This window comes from Lithobates pipiens, unplaced genomic scaffold (genome assembly GCF_037356315.1).
Source record: "Lithobates pipiens isolate NorthernLeopardFrog02 unplaced genomic scaffold, aLitPip1_a1.2 Scaffold_28, whole genome shotgun sequence".
NCBI classification, from domain to species: domain Eukaryota; kingdom Metazoa; phylum Chordata; class Amphibia; order Anura; family Ranidae; genus Lithobates; species Lithobates pipiens.
The window spans coordinates 176,901,661-176,919,090 of NW_027507789.1; positions in this window are offsets into that span (position 1 = coordinate 176,901,661).

Genomic DNA, 17,430 nt, shown 5'->3' on the forward strand with positions numbered 1-17,430 from the left:
CTGCTCATTCATAGGCAGTGATGATGTGCTACCAAACAGATTGCCGCTAAAAAATAAAATGTATAAGGAAAAAAAGGAGGGGGTTTTTTATTGATAGGTTCATATATGTGTCAGCATAATAATTAATGAACTGAAACGCAGTTATCTAAATGACCAGAGTGAGTTACTAATCATATCTTATCTCATAATCAGTATTACTGATAGAGAGGCTCAAAGAACTTGATACAATGTAAATGATTAAGGTAGCGATCAAGATGCATAATATGCAGCCCCATAATGGACTATTTACACAAATATTCAGTCCATAATTGCAATTTACAAGATTGAAAGCAATGGCATAAGCTTTATGAATAGGGCTTTTGTATTATAGATTATGTCCACCGGATGGCATAAATCTCACTTGATAGTCAACAGTGACTAATGGGTAAACTGAAAATAAGTGAGTGAGGTATAAAATGTCTAAAGTCTCCATAAAATAGTGGGACTGCAAAAGAGAGAGAGAGATGTCCGAGTGACCATGGGCAAAGAGCAGCAAAAAATAGCACAAATGGATGTAATCATAACTTGTGAAAACAGCGATGTGAGAACACGACCCGGCATTCAATCTGATGGTGGATGTGGGTGTGTGCTACACAAAGCCTGTGATTTATACTGACCCCCCGCCAATCACGGATGCAGCGCTGTGATTGAAGATGGATGGACATTGCAGGACCCTTTTATTTTAATAATGGAATTGTTCAAAACTGTCTCCTGTCGTTGTTACTTTTTTTACAATTTTTGGGTGAATGAGTAGGGGTACAATGTATCTGATACCCATTCACATGGGGGGGGGGTGGGATCTAGGGGCCACCTTGTCAAAGGGGGCTTCCAGATTCCAATAAGTCCCCCTGCCCGCAGACCCCCACAGCCACTGTGCAAGGGTTGTGGGGATGAGGACTTTGTCCCCATCATCATGGGGACAAGGTGCTTTGGGGGAGCCTAAAAGTACCCTCCCCATTTTGAGGGCATGTGGCCTGGAACGGTTCAGGAGGGGGGGAGGACGCTCGCTCGCCCCCCCCCCCCCATCCTGACCTTCCAGGTTGCATGCTCAGATAAGGGTCTGCTATGGAATTTGGGGGGACCCCCACATAATTTTTTATTTTTTTTTACATTTTGCTGTGGAGTTCCCCTTAATATTCATACCAGACACAAGAAGAGCTTGTAATGGATTGGGGGGGGGGGGGACCGTATCAGTTTTTTCAATGTTTTTTTATCTATCTTACCAGGAACCGACAATATATTACAGCTGCAATCAATGTTAAATTTTTTTTTTCCTTTAAAATGTCCTTTTGCTGCTGGGATATAAAACACAACGGAAGGATGCGCTAATTTACAGGCACACTAAGGGGACCAGCCAGGCATGATATTTAAAGGAATATTTTACTTTAAGCATTATTAAGTCACTGCTCCTGAAAAAACTGTAGTTTTTAAAACTTTTTTTTGCATTGATATCCCCTGGAGCAAAACCCAGGTCCCCATACACTTTTTATGGCAATAACTTGCATATAAGCCTTTAAAATTAGCACTTTTGGTTTCCAATGTTCGTGTCCCATAGACTTTAACAGTGTTTGCATGTTCGCACAACTATTTTGCCTGTTTGCATGTTCTGGTGCGAACAGAACCGAGGGTGTTCGGCTCATCCCTACTGACCACACTGGGCATGAGAGCATACTAGGTCTTTGTGGTCTGTGTAACTGAGGCGGTGGCAGGGACATGTTTTTTGTATACATACTATGTGCAGAAGGTATCCCTTATTCAGCTGCTGCTTCCTTCTCAGCCAAAAAAACAAAACAAAAGGGCAGGGATTTCGACTGATATCATTAGCCAAATACACCAATCAGACATAACATTGTGACCACCCATCATAACATTATGTCTCCCCACCTAATATTGAGTAGGTCCCTCTTTTGCTGCCAAAAAGCCTTAACCCATCAAGGCATGGACTCCACTAGACAAAGCATCACATTGCCTCCACCAGTTGGCCTCTCATATGACGAAGGCATCATCGATGTACCTGAGCCATGTGGAAACATGGCCCAGGTACTCAACGAGGTCCTCACCATTAAAGAGGTATTGTTCCCACGCCCCCAGGTACAGATTGGTGTAGGATGGGGCACAGAACATCCCCATTGCTACGCCTTGCACCTGGAGGTAGTGGGAACCATCAAATGAAAAATAAGTATGATTAGGGATATATCCCAGTCCTTTTAGGATACATTCATTTAGATGTCAAGTCTTGAGTCTTGTTGTAGGACTCTTTGTACAGCTTCCAAACCTCGGCAATGGGGGATGGAGCTGCATAAAGCTTTAATGTCAATTGTGACAAGAATTTAATTCTTTGAGATTGTACATTCATTAATGATTTGTAAGAAATGCATCATGTCCTTAATGAAAGAGGGCAAGGATACGCAATAAGACTGTAGATAGGAACCAATGACTCTACTCAAATTTTCTGAAATACCTCCATTACCAGAGACGATTGGTCTTCTTGTGGGGGCAATAGGGATTTTTATGAATTTTTGGTAGACTGTAAAAAATAAGTACCTTGGAATGTTTGGTCCTGATGTATTCAAAAATTTTTTAACATATGGCCCCACCCTGATAGGCTCAATCTACAATTCTGTGGAATTCTTGCTTGTATTGTCTATAAGTCTGATTGTAATTGCTCGATACCAGCTCTTGTTGTCCAAGATTTTCTTGCACATTCATTTATAGGCAGAGTTGTCCATTAGGACAATGTTGCCCCCTTTATCCGATGGCTTAATTGTAATTGATTCATTATTAGGTAAAGAGTCTATCCAGGTCACATAAGGCCTTGAACTCTCTGTACTTAGAGCAATCAGTAGTATCAAACTCTGTATTGCTTTTATCATATTGCTATTAAAGCATTCGTTTGCGAGCGAACAAATGTAAGTCTGCCACTTCAAAGAGATCGGAGTTTTGGTGGGGACAAAAGCTGAGGTCTTTGGATAGTACCTGAATTTCTGTTTATGTAAGGGAATGTGAAGATAAGTTTACAACATTTAATGATTTTATTGGATCCAGTACCCCCCCCCCCCCCCCCCCGTTTGGTTTAAAGTCTTTTGTGGTAATGCTTGTTCATTAGGGTTGTGGGTGTTACTAGGGACACTTGATGTATCCGAAAGCGAGGAGTCTGATATTGTATCTTGGTTCCAGACCCAATGAAGGTAAATGATGTTCATTGGAACTAGAATTTTGTGCATAATCTAAAACTATCTCTACTGTCCGTTTTTTGTTATCTTGTTAAAGGGAACCTCTATTATTGCTGCTTCTTTTTGGATAGTCATGGCCACGGGCCAAGGAGGGGGGATTTAGTTGAAGGGTACTATTCAATTTCTTAAGTTTGTTCAAATTTTGATTACATTTTTTTTTTATTAAATCAAAACATGATTTACAAATTTATGAAAGTTATGCTCTGGCATTGACATGAAAAACCCATCGAATGATAAACAAAAATATTTTACATGGAACCCGTTGCTAGCAACACGGTGTTCCACATGACATCCATATGCGTTTCTACCCTTCTATTTATGGTCTTCTTCAAGGGGGTTATTGTCTATGCAAAAAGGAGAAAATAGAGATTACATTTTGCATGGTTAAACATTATACATTGCATCTCATCATATACAGTATCTCACAAAAGTGAGTACAGTCCTCACATTTTTGTAAATATTTTATTATAATTTTCCATGTGACAACACTGAAGAAATTACACTTTGCTACCATGTAAAGTAGTGATTGTACAGCTTGTATAACAGTGTAAATGTGCTGTCCCCTCAAAATAACACACAGCCATTGATGTTCAAACCGCTGGCAACAAAAGTGAGTACACCCCTAAGTGAAAATGTCTAAATTGAGCCCAATTGTCAATTTTCCCTCTCCGGTGTAATATGACTCGTTAGTGTTACAAGGTCTTAGGTGTGAATGGGCAGCAGGTGTGTTAAATTTGGTGTTATCGCTCTCACTCTCTCATACTGGTCACTGGAAAGTCCGCATGGCACCTCATGCAAAGAACTCTCTGAAGATCTGAAAAAAAGAATTGTTGTTCTATATAAAGATGGCCTAGGCTATAAAAAAAACTGCCAAGACCCTGAAACTGAGCTGCAGCATGGTGGCCAAGACCATATAGCGGTTTACCAGGACAGGTTCCACTCATTACAGGCTTTGCCATGATAGACCAAATAAGTTGAGTGCACATGCTCAGCGACATATCCAGAGGTTGTCTTTGGGAAATAGATGTGTGAGTGTTGCCAGCATTGCTGCAGATGTTGAAGGGGTGGGGGGGGGGGGGGGTCAGCCTGTCAGTGATCATGCCCATACACTCCACACTGCATCAAATTGGTCTGCATGGCTGTTGTCCCAGAAGGAAGCCTCTCCTAAAGATGATGTACAAGAAAGCCTGCAGTTTGCTGAGGACAAGCAGACTAAGGCCATGGATTACTGGAACCATGTCCTGTGGTCTGATGAGACCAAGATAAACTTATTCAAATGGTGTCCAGCGTGTGTGAGGAGTACAATGACAAGTGTGTCTTGCCTACAGTCAAGCATGGTGGTGGGAGTGTCATGGTCTGTGGCTGCATGAGTGCTACCGGCACTGGGGAGCTACAGTTCATTGAGGGAGCCATGAATGCCAACATGTACTGTGACATACTGAAGCAGAGCATGATCCCCTCCCTTCAGAGACTGGACTGTGGGGCATCCTCAAACGAAAGGTGGAGGAGAGCAAGGCCTCTAACATCCACAAGGTTTGTGATGTCGTCATGGAGGAGTGGAAGAGGACTCCAGTGGCAACCTGTGAAGCTCTGGTGAACTCCATGCCCAAGAGGGTTAAAGCAGTGCTGGAAAATAATGGTGGCCACATAAAATATTTACACTTTGGGCCCAATTTGGACATTTTCACTTAGGGGTGTACTCTCTTTTGTTGCCAGCGGCTTAGACATTAATGGCTGTGTGTTGAGTTATTTTGAGGAGACAGCAAATTTACACTGTTATACAAGCCGTACACTCACTACTTTACACTGTAGCAAAGTGTTATTTCTTTAGGGTTGTCACATGAAAAGATATGTTTGCGCAGCACTTTACAATGTATGGGGGGGGGGGGAGAACACAATTACAGTACAGTTCAAAACAAAAGGTACAGGAGGGCCCTGCTCATAGAGCTTACATTCTAAAGGAAGGGGGAGGTGGTACAAAAGGTAATAGCTGCAGAGATTGATTTGATGGGGCTGGCTCGGGGACAGTTTTTAGGTGGGTGTGGGATAGGCTTCCCTGAATAAATGAGTTTTCAGGGATCTCCTAAAGGTGGACAGGGTAGGGGCTGATCGGTCAGACTGGGGCAGGGAGTTCCAGAGGATGGGAGAGGCTCTGGAGAAGTCTTGAATGCGAGCATGGGAGGAGGTAACAAGGGAGCTAGAAAGCAGGAGGTCCTGGGAGGAGAGGAGGGGACAATTTGGGCGATATCTGCAGATGAGATTGGTGATATAGATGGGGGCGATGTTGTGGATGGCTTTGTAAGATATAATAAAATATTTACAAAAATGTGGGAGGGTGTACTCACTTTTGTGAGATACTGTAGGTGATGGTGTATATTTACCATTCAAGGATGAGAAAGGAGGATAGACATTTCCTGCAGCCAGAAATTGTTTTAAAATATATATTTCTGTGATCCTGCCTTCATGTGCTGACAATACATTCCCCAGGGCGGGTCCCACTTCCAAAAACACTTGCAAGATACCACTCTTTTGGACTTCCCAGGGAGGCAGGGCGGAGAGGAAGCACCTGTGATATATATTATAGCAGCCTTAGATTTTTGCAGTAAAAATGTGAAATGTTTTTTTAGTGTAGGGTGGTTGCCAGGCTGGAGTAGCCACCAGCTAAAGCATTTAATCGGCATAGTTAATTATTTATTGAGTTTATACAGGTTCATGTATTAATGAATTGTGTGTTCAAATTATTGGGAAAGATGGTACAGGTGTCATATGTGTAAAGTGCTAAGGGTAAAGGTGAGAAAGAAAATTAAAATGAAAAAAAGTGCAGATGGATCATGTGATGGACTTCATTACAAGTATTAATTAAATAGGATATAGGTATGTGCCCAACAATATTTGTTTAAAGTGATGGAGTGAGGTGCATATATGAAGGTTGTAAAAATGTAATCAATAAAGCGAATAGTATTCAAAAAAAAAAAAAAAAAACAAAGTGCCAAAAATGCCAATCACAGCAATGAGAAGAAAAAAAAAATCCCAATTAGTTACCTTAGGCGATGAGAAAATTAATCATGACCCACAGTGAAGCTTGTCAAGTGCACCTATGATACGGATGGTAGCAGGGCCATCTTTAATATTGATTGGACCCTGGGCAAAACTTTTCTTGGGCCCCCCTCCATGCGGTTTTGCTCTCCACCTGCTCTGAGACATACAATAAATAGCAGCTAGCCTCAAAATCAGTTTACTGAATCAGATCAGGCAGCTATTGCAATTGGTTGCCAGAGATTACAGTGTATCATTACTGTTCACTAACTGGTTGCTAGAGCTTACAGCACACATTACGGCTCACTGATTAGTTTCTAGAGGTTACAGCACATGATTTCTGCTTGTTGATTGGTTGCTAGAGATTACTGTGGATATAACCTCAGGGGGGCATGATATACATATCAATGCCGCCGACCGCCGCTATTTACATATCAATGCCACCGCTATTTACATGTAAACACAGGGTCTGCAGGTGAGTCATCTGTACACAACAATAGGGCAGAGCTGGGCAGCATTGGTAGTAGCACTTCACCCTGAAATATTGGAACACAGCACAGGACTAAAACTTCAAGGGACGAGGGAATTTAAACCAGGATAGTTGGCAAGTATGAGGCAGCTGCTTTGGGCCCCACAACAATGACAGGGCCCAGGGCAGCTGCCCCTTTTGCCCTGCCTTAAAAACGGCACTGGGTGATAGGACTCAAAAGATTTTCAAGCATCTGTATGATAATTAAAACAAAATAAAGCTTATACATTAGTGTTTGAAAGACTAAAAAAGCCTCAGAAAGGGTATGGCACATCCCACCCACAGCACTTGCTTGATGAGATTTGTTGGATGCATCTGTGTGTCAGCAGCTCTCCTGGGATCACTCCAGGATCTGCATAGTCTCCCTCCCCCTGCATCCTTACCGCCGACATCGCGGTCTCAGTCTGGCCACCCCCAGTGTTAAGGAAGGCTGATGACCTGTCCATCACCGTCATCTCTGTGGCAACCACCCGATGCCATTACCTTCAGGAACGCCGGTGTCTTGTCGAGAAAGTTCCCCCCGGCGGATAAGTACCCCCCTGTACTGCGCATGCACTGCGCTTGCTTAGTACAAATGACTACGGAGCCGCCAAAAATCTCCGAAGATGAACAGCTGATTGTCAGCTCTACATGGTGCCTACGCACTACATTCTGCCCTAAGTCCAGGTTCAAGCCCCACCATCCAAGTGGACATAGAGTTAGAATATTAATATGCCGAGCACAGTGAGGCTGTGCCCAAAGCATGGCGAGCGAAGCGAGCCCGTGAGGGGCCCTGCCACACAGCTGACTCACAGGTGTTCAGCTTTGGCTATTTTCGGTGGCTCCGTTGTGGTTCGTACTGCGCAAGCGCTGTGCCTGTGCAGTACAGGGGAGTCATTATCCACCAGGGGGAACGTTCTCGGAAGAACACCGGGAGGGGACCACGCTGAGACTGCCATGTCGGCAGGAAGGACGCAGGGGGAGGGAGGCTATGGGGGAGCGAGCACCTGCACCAAATTAGAGGACAGCATAAAAAGACACAGCCTCCTGTAGATCCTGGAGTGATCCCAGGAGAGCTGCTGACACACAGATGCATCGAACAAATCTTGTTATCAAGTAAGTGCTGTGGGTGGGATGTCGTCATGGAGGAGTGGAAGAGGACTCCAGTGGCAACCTGTGAAGCTCTGGTGAACTCTATGCCCAAGAGGGTTAAAGCAGTGCTGGAAAATAATGGTGGCCACATAAAATATTGACACTTTGGGCCCAATTTGGACATTTTCACTTAGGGGTGTTTCACTTAGGGGTTAGTTTTTCAAACACTAATGTATAAGCTTTATTTTGTTTTAATTATTATACAGATATGGATGATTGAACATTTTTCGAGTCCTACCATCCGTATCATAGATGCACTTCACAAGCTGCACTGTGGGTTATAATTAATTTTCTCACCGCCTAACATAACTAATTGGGATTTTTTTTTTCATTGCTGTGATTGCAATTTTTGGCATTTAGTGTTTTTTTTTGCATTTTTCTTTTTAAGTACTATTCACTTTATTGATTACACTCTTACAACCCTCATATATGCACCTCACCCCATCATCTCAAAAAATATTGTTGGGCACATACCTATATTCTATTTAATTAATACCTATACACACACTGGTAATGAATTCCATTACATAATTCATCTGCACTTTTTTAATTTTAGTTTTTTTTCTCACGTTCACCCTTTATGCTTCATCATATTCATTTTATTTCATTTTCAACCATAGCACTTTACACATATGACACCTGTACCATCTTTCCGAATAATTTGAACACACAATTCATTAATGCATGAACCTGTATAAACTCAATAAACAATTAACAATGCCAATTAAATGCTTCAGCTGGTGGCTACTCCAGCCTGAAAACCACCCTACACTAAAGTAAAAACTTTTTAAATTTTTACTGAAAAAGATCTAAGGCTGCTATAATATATATCACAGGTGTTTTTGGTTGGTCTCCTCCCTGCCCCCCTGGGAAGTCCAAAAGAGTGGTCTTTTGCAAGTTTTTTGGAAGTGTGGCCCGCCCTGGGGAATGTAGAGTCAGCGCATGAAGGCAGAATCACAGAATATACATTTTAAAACAATTTCTTAATGCAGGACATGTCTATCCTCCTTTCCCATCCTTGAACGGTAAATATACACCATCCCATATATGATGAGATGCAATGTATAATGTTTAACCATGCAAAATGTAATCTGAATTTTACTCCTTTTTATTTAGACAATAACCCCCTTGAAGAAGACCATAAATAGAAGGGTAGAAACACGTAGGCATATCATGTGGAACACCAGGTTGCTAGCAAGGGCTCCATGTAAAATGTGTTTGTTTATCATTTGATGGGTTATGTCTCTTTCATGTCAATGCCAGAGCTATTTTTTACTACTCTAATGAATTTGTAAATCATGTTTTGATTTAATAAAAAAAAATTTTAATCAAAATTTGAACAAAGTTAGTGTCCAATACCTTCCTCAGCTGCTAAAAAACCCAGCAAAAGAATTTCAATTCTGTCAAGAGATAGTTAATATTATTCATGTTATTTGTCAGTGGTCATAATGTTATAGCTGATTGGTGTATGGTCATGACCATATTTGGACAATGACATCAACCAGCATCCCTGCCAATGGCATTCTAGCAATTTACGCAGGATGGGGCGGCAACGCCAATTTCAAACTGCATGAAGTGTGAATGGGGCCTAAAGGGGTCAATAGTAAGAGCTAAAGTGTCCTTAGTGTTTTACTAAATAACGAATTTTTCTTCCAAACAGTACATCCAAAAGAAAAAACAAACCATAGATTTATGACAGAATTTTAATTTTTAATATTTAATTTTTGCTTTGCAGAGTAAATTACAGGTTTAAGAATATTAACCTTCTATATTAACAAAAAATTGCAGAAAGCAAAATGTAAAGTGCAGTACCTACAGCATCCGAATGAAATAGAAAAAACCCTTATGAATAGGACTTTAAAAGTACTAACATCAAAAGTAAAAATTATGAAAAAATATAATTAATTTATTATACACAGAAAAAAAAAAAATATATATATACAAAAACAACAAATAGAAGTGTACCATACCCCGATAAGATAGAAATAGAAAACCCCGCTATAAATGGGACTTTAAAAGTACTAACATCAAAAGTGAAAATTATGAAAAAATATAATTAATTTATTATACACAGAAAAAAATAATAATAATAAAAAAAAAAAATATATATATATATATATATATATATATATATATATATATATATATATATATATATATATATATATATACACACAAAAACAACAAATGGAAGTATACCATATCCTGATAAGATAGAAATAGAAAACCCCCCTATAAATGAGGCTTTAAAAGTACTAACATCAAAAGTGAAAATTATGAAAAAATATAATTAATTTATTATACATAGAAAAAAATATATATACAAAAATAACAAATAGAAAATGTACCCCATTCCGAGAAGATAGAAATAGAGAAACCCCCTATAAATGGGACTTTAAAAGTACTAACATCAAAAGTGAAAATTCTGAAAAAATATAATTAATTTATTATACACAGAAAAAAAAAAATATATAAAAAAATAACAAATAGAAGGTGTACCACATCCCGAGAAGATAGAAATAGCAGTTTCATTCAGATAGTTCCTTCTCATACCTATAGCATCCAAACAGAATTCAACTTTTTCAAAGAGCATTTTAAAGGGTTGCTTTTGTTTAACATATAACTTGTTGCACTAATAAATAAATTCATAGAAATAACATTAAAAATACTAAATGTTATGCTTCATCTGCCTATAACATCATATGAAATAGTTAATAGACCAGCCCAAGGACACTGATCCAAAGTGCAGAGAGGACAGGTTCTATTACTGTATAAACAAAACCAATAGTTGTGGGAAATACGAGTCAGAAAATGAGAAATGACTGAAGTACAAAATCCATGATTACGGTTGTCAGTAATATGCATTGTGCAATATTATGAAAAGCTCAAATCAATTAAAATACATACTAGGCCCTGAAATGCTTACAGGGACCAACAATTTATCTGCCCAAGGTTGCCATTCTTCGTACAGTTATACCAGTTCTGTGTCAGGCTAGTCTTTCACCATAAACTGTTACATATTCTTGTATCTTGGAACGTTCCAGTCAGGGCCATTTTTAAGGAAGGGCAAAAGGGGCAGCTGATATGGGCCCTGTCATTGTTGTGGGGCCCAAAGCAGCTGCCTCATACTTGCCAACTATCCTGGTTTAAATTCCCTTGTCCCTTGAGGTTTTAGTCCTGTGCTGTGTCCTGATATCTCAGTGTGAAGTGCTGCTACTAATGCTGCCCAGCTCTGCCCTATTGTTGTGTACAGATGACTCACCCTCAAACCCTGTGTTTACATGTAAATTACCCGCAGTCATATGTAAATAGCAACAGCCGGCGACATTGATATGTATATCATGCCCCCCTGAGGCCATATCCACAGTAATCTCTAGCAACCAATCAACAAGCAGAAATCATGTGCTCTAACCTCTAGCAACTAATCAGTGAGCCGTAATGTGTGCTGTGACCTCTAGCAACCAGTCAGTGAGCGGTAATGATACACTGTATCCTCTGGCAACCAATTGCAATCGCTGCCTGATCTGATTCAGTAAACTGATTTTGAGTCTATCTGCTATTTATTGTATGTTTTAGAGTAGGTGGAGAGCAAAGCTACATGGGAGTGGCCCAAGAAAAGTTTTGCCCAGGGTCCAATCAATATTAAAGACAGCCCTGGTTCCAGTGCCATTCTAAAGTGGGTCGGTGGGCAATGGGCTTTGGGATTGATGTTGATCTACGTCACTTGTGTGACAGAGGATTGTGAGGCAATTTTTGGAATTTCTTCTTTTTAATACAGGGCTTGTTAACCACTTCAATACCAGGCACTTAGGCCCCTTCTTGCCCAGGACAATTTTCAGCTTTCATCGCTGTCACACTTTAAATGACAATTGCGCGGTCATGCAACACTGTACCCAAACTAAATTTTTATCATTTTTTTTTCCACAAATAGAGATTTATTTTGGTGGTATTTGCTTACCTCTGTGGTTTTTATTTTTTGCTAAACAAACTAAAAAAGACCAACATGTGGTCGGATGTGCAAGGGGCGGAGGGCGTGTGTGGAGATGTGAGTGAAGCGCTGATGAGCTCTCTCCCTGTGTCTCCGATGCTTCGCAATTAGCGGCTGGGAAGATGCAACAGCTGAGCGGCTGAAAAGAGTGGAGTGAGGCGGGAGGCTGGTAAGGAGACAGAGCGGAAACAGCGAGGAGACAGCGGAGATTTTGAAACCCGGCGAGGGGAGCCGAGGCTTTCCGAAACCCACCGGAAATTACCGAGCCCCGCCGAAGTACGCCGAACCAACACGGGAGCCATACGAGTGACTCCTGCAGGACGCGCTATGGTCAGGCACTGAGCAACACGTGGAGAGTGGTGAGAGGAATTGTGAAAGGCTTTTTGTGAGGAGGAGATCACGAAATCTAAAAAGCCCTGAGGTATGTGAAGGGGGACTGGGTGGACTGGATGGAGGTAGTGGAGCCAGGACAACTAATAGCACTTGCGGTGAAAAGGGATACCTGACCTCTCCATTCCAGACTCCAGACCCAGCTGCTCAGTGGTAAGAAGACTTGCATATGTGCAAACCATAGCGGTGTATCAAGGAAATCTCCAACTCACATATTGAGAGGATAGATATCTCACTATCTCCAAGTACCCCAAGGTGGTCAATAACGGATAACCAGAGAGTACAAGGTCTATGTGAATGTTAGAACTGTTGGGGTTTTTTTTTTTTTTTTTTTGTTTGAAAACGCATAAGTGAGGTATACCCTGTTTGTGAATATATCGGTAAAAGGTTACGATTTTAATGAAGGAGAAATGAATGAGCTCGGCTGGATGTATATCTAGCTAAAACAACCCTAGCATACGGGACCCTTCCCCCCCCTCCCCTATTATAGTCCCCCCCCCCTTTTTTTTTTTTTTCTCCTCCTAGCCCTCATCTTGGGTGTTAAAGAAATATTTACCCTATTTTTTCCCAAGGACCTTCAGACCATAAATATTGGTCTTTGTCTGTTTTTTTTTTTTTTTTTTTGTCCAACTTCACTTTGCTGTAACTGGGCTGCCTTACTGATTAAAGCCCCCACCCTAGTGGTGACTCTGGTGGTGGTTTTGGTGGTAACCTTGAGTGAAGGATGTCCAGACGCCGTGGAGAGGAACAGGTGCTAGTGGAGAGCGAAGGGGCACAACACCCTCGCTCCTCAAAAGAAAAGAACTCACAAGTAGCACAAGCAGCTGCCGCAAAATTAGAGCGATATACTCGCACACTAGGCCAGTCCCCAACAAAGGGAGAGCATGCGACATCAATGGGTCAACCTGTACAAGCAAAGCTGCAACAGGGGGGCGCAGTGGATAGAAAGAGCCAAGGTCAACCCTCAGCATTAAACAGTACTGGTGTATCAGGCTCAAAGAGTGCAAATAAACGTCAAGGGGTAACCCATGATGACATGGAAATCACTGCTAAGAGTACTTCTCCTGTCGAGGAGGACCCAACCTTGAGAGAGGTTCTTCAAGCTGTTAACGTATGCAAAACATCATTGGGAGAGCTATGTGGTCAGTTTAAGAGTATGAAGGAGGAGTTGTCAATGTTCAGACAGGACATGCAAAAAGCAGCAGAAAGAACTGCACAGCTAGAAATAAGGATAAGCCAAATGGAAGATGACCTGTACCCAGTGCAGCAAGAAGTTAATAGCATGAGGAAACAACTAGTTACCCAATTTTCCAGAATGGATGAAATAGAAAATAGACTCCGCAGAGATAACATAAGGATGTTGGGACTGCCTGAGGGGTGTGAAGGCCCTGATCCGATAAGATTCTTAGAATCATGGTTTATAGAAAAGTTTGGGAGAGAAAAATTCTCAGCTTTTTTTGCAATAGAAAGGGCTCACCGAGTCCCTTTTAAGCCCACACTTACGGGTGGTCGTCCCAGACCAATGATCCTGAAATTTTTTAATTATAATGACAAAGTGGCATTGATGCGTGGGGCAAGGGACTTGGGTAATGTTATGCATAACGGTGTGAAGATATCCTTTTTTCCAGATTACTCCCCAGAATTACAGAGGCGTAGGGCTGAATTTCTAGAGGTCAAACGTACCCTACGGTCCCATGGGATTACGTACGCTCTATTATACCCAGCGCGGCTGCGGATAGCGGCGCTGGGGGGAATACAGTTGTTTGACTCCCCGGGTGATGTAGCCCTATGGCTGGAGGCCAATAAAGAGTCATTGTAGACATACAAGGGGGGTGGGTGAGGGGGGGATTGGGGTGTTTTTTCTTTTTTTTAATGTTTCACTTTTTGTCATTGTGCATTTTTTCTGGAGCACGGGGAGAGAGTTGAGAGTGGTTTAAATGAAGTATGAAAGATTGATAGAAGGGGAGATAGGGTCAAAGGTTGTGATAATACTTGCCACTTGTTTATTACCACTTTTGGTTTCTGAATCCTCCCTGGCGGAGGAAGAAGGATATAAGAGTGGGGAAGGGAAGGAGGGTAGGGAGGAGAGTGAGAAGGCCATGAGTACCCCCTTGGGGGATTGCCTAAACAGGTGGAGGGTTGGGGGGGTGGGATGGGAGGGGGTGGTTAGGAATGGGCGGGAGGGGAGAGAGGGAGGATTGGATCAAGTAATTTCTGAGCTAGGGGTATATAAGAAGTTGAGGGTTGAACACTACAGCGCAGTTGCACAAATAATAGCTGATTTAGAAGTTAACACTATAAAGATGATACACTCGTGGGGAATTTGTAATTTAGGAGACTGGGCTCGGAGCACGTATAGTGAATTTCCACTTTTTTGTTTATTTTATTTAATTTTTTTTCTTTTTTTTTGTATTTTGAATAATGCAGGACAAAATACTTAACGTGGCCTCCTGGAATATAAGAGGCCTGGGGAGCCCGATTAAACGTGCGACGGTTTTCTCGATGCTGGAGAGGTACGGGATCGGTTTGGCCTGTCTGCAGGAGACACATTTAACAAAATTAACTGCACCTCAACTTAAAAATAGAAGATTTCAAAATCAGTATCACTCCACTTATACATCATACTCGAGAGGAGTGAGTGTGATGGTAGGAACAGGGGTGAGGTTCTCCTGCAGACAGGCCAGTATTGATGAACTCGGCCGTTATGTTTTTTTATACTGTAGTTTGGAGGATAAACCCTATGTCTTAGCAGGTGTCTATGTACCGCCCCCATTTAAGATGGAGGTGGTGTACAAATTTATGGACTTCCTGGTGAATAAGGAGGAGGTTCCAGTTATAATGATGGGGGACTTTAATGAAGTGCTTGACAGAGGGATTGATAGATTCCCCATTAAACATCATCTGGGACAGTCAGGGTCAACAAGGCTGAGTGACTTCCTGAGGGAAGTGGGATTGTTAGATATGTGGAGAGTGAGGAATGTGAACATTAAGCAATATTCTTGTTTTTCAAGTTCGCACTCGACACTCTCCAGAATAGATATGGCCCTGGGTAATGAGGAAGCGCTGCAAGATGTAAGGGATATAGAGTATCTGCCTAGAGGGATATCGGACCATTCATTACTGAAAATAGCACTGAGTATAGGGGAAAAAAAAAGAACAACGGTGGGGGGCTGGAGAATTAGCCCATTCTGGCTGGAATTATTGACGGAAGTAGAAGAAATCCCAATAAGAATAAAAGAGTTCTTAGTATTTAATATAGATACGGCCTCAGCTAATATAACATGGGATACATTAAAAGCATATATCAGAGGCATCCTGATCCATCAGGTAGCTAAAATTAAACAGAAAAATAGGAGTTGGGAGGAAGGGTTTAGGAAGGAAGTGATAGAGGCAGAGGAAAATTATGTTAAAGATCCCACTTATGAAAAGAAAGGGATATGGCTGAATAAACAGCAGGGGTATAGATCATTAATTATTAAAAGGGAAGAAAATAAGCGGCTATTTCAGAAGCAACGTTACTTTGGAGAAGGAGAGAATGTGGGTAGGATGTTGGCTCAGCTAGTAAGAACGAACTCCCCCCCATCCATAATCCCAGCGATTAAGTCCACGAATGGGAAAGTCCTCACAAATGGGAAGGAGATTGTAGAAACATTCAGAGCTTTTTATGAGGACCTATATAAAACCCGAGGTCAGAGAAATAAAGATGATATGGATGCTTTTTTGGAGAAAGTGAAACTCCCAAACCTCACACAAGAGGAGAGGGAGGAGCTGGAAGCCCCTTTAACTTTGAGTGAGATACAGCAGGCGGTGTTAGGCATGGCTAATCAAAAATCCCCAGGGCCAGATGGCCTTCCGGTGGAGCTATATAAAAAATATAGTGAAATCCTACTCCCAGAACTACTTAGGACCTTAATGGGGGCAAAGTTAGAGGGGAGACTACCCGCGTCCATGAGGGAGGCGACCATTATTGTTATACCTAAGGAAGGGAAAGATCACCAAGAGGTAGCCTCGTATAGGCCGATATCACTTTTGTGTTCGGATGCAAAAATTTTAGCTAAGGCTCTGGCAAATAGGTTAAATAGGGTAATTAAGAGGCTTATACATATAGACCAGACAGGCTTCATTGCAGGGCGATCAACCAGTATGAACATAAGAAGGGCTTTCTTAAATATTCAGGCTCCTCCGGTGGGGATGGGATCAAGAGCCATTCTATCCTTGGATATGACAAAGGCTTTTGACAGTTTAGAATGGGAATATTTGTGGCGTGTCCTGGAGGGATGTGGGTTTGGTCCCACATTCATCGGATGGATTAAAATGATGTACAGTACCCCCACTGCGAGAGTAAGAATAAATAAAGAACAATCTGAATGCATAGAAATGAGTAGAGGGACAAGGCAGGGGTGTCCACTCTCCCCAATGCTCTTTGCCGTGGCAATGGAGCCACTGGCGATTGCCATTAGATCAGAACCGGGGATACTAGGGTTTCAAATGGAGGAGGGCAGGGAAGAAAGGATCGCACTATATGCGGACGATGTCCTCCTATTTTTAGGGGATACTGACCAATCTCTGGTAAGGGCAATTAAGTTAGTGGAAAATTTCGGAGGTTTCTCGGGCCTAATAATAAATTGGGGAAAGTCAGAACTGCTTCAATTAGATAATCCAGGCGTGGGAATTGCAATGGGGATACCGCGGTTGGAGGTGGTAGAGGTAATGAAATACCTCGGTATATATTTAACAGCAGATCTAGAGCAGTATGCTGATAAAAACTTGGTCCCGTTAATGGGTAAATTTAAGCGAAGCTGTGATGCCTGGAGTCGACTCCCACTGTCAGTAGCGGGTAGATGTAGCTTGATAAAGATGATATGGCTGCCACAATTGATATATGTCCTGCATAACGCTCCAGTGTGGATAGGGAAGAAGTGGTTTAAAAAACTTGAGACCCTCTTCCGGAAGTTAATTTGGAAGGGCGGACAGGCGAGGATTCGACTCCAGGCATTACAGCAGTCAACAGATAGGGGGGGTCTAGCGGTACCCAATCCCAGGAATTATTATTTAGCAGCTCAGCTGCAACATTTGGTGGGTTG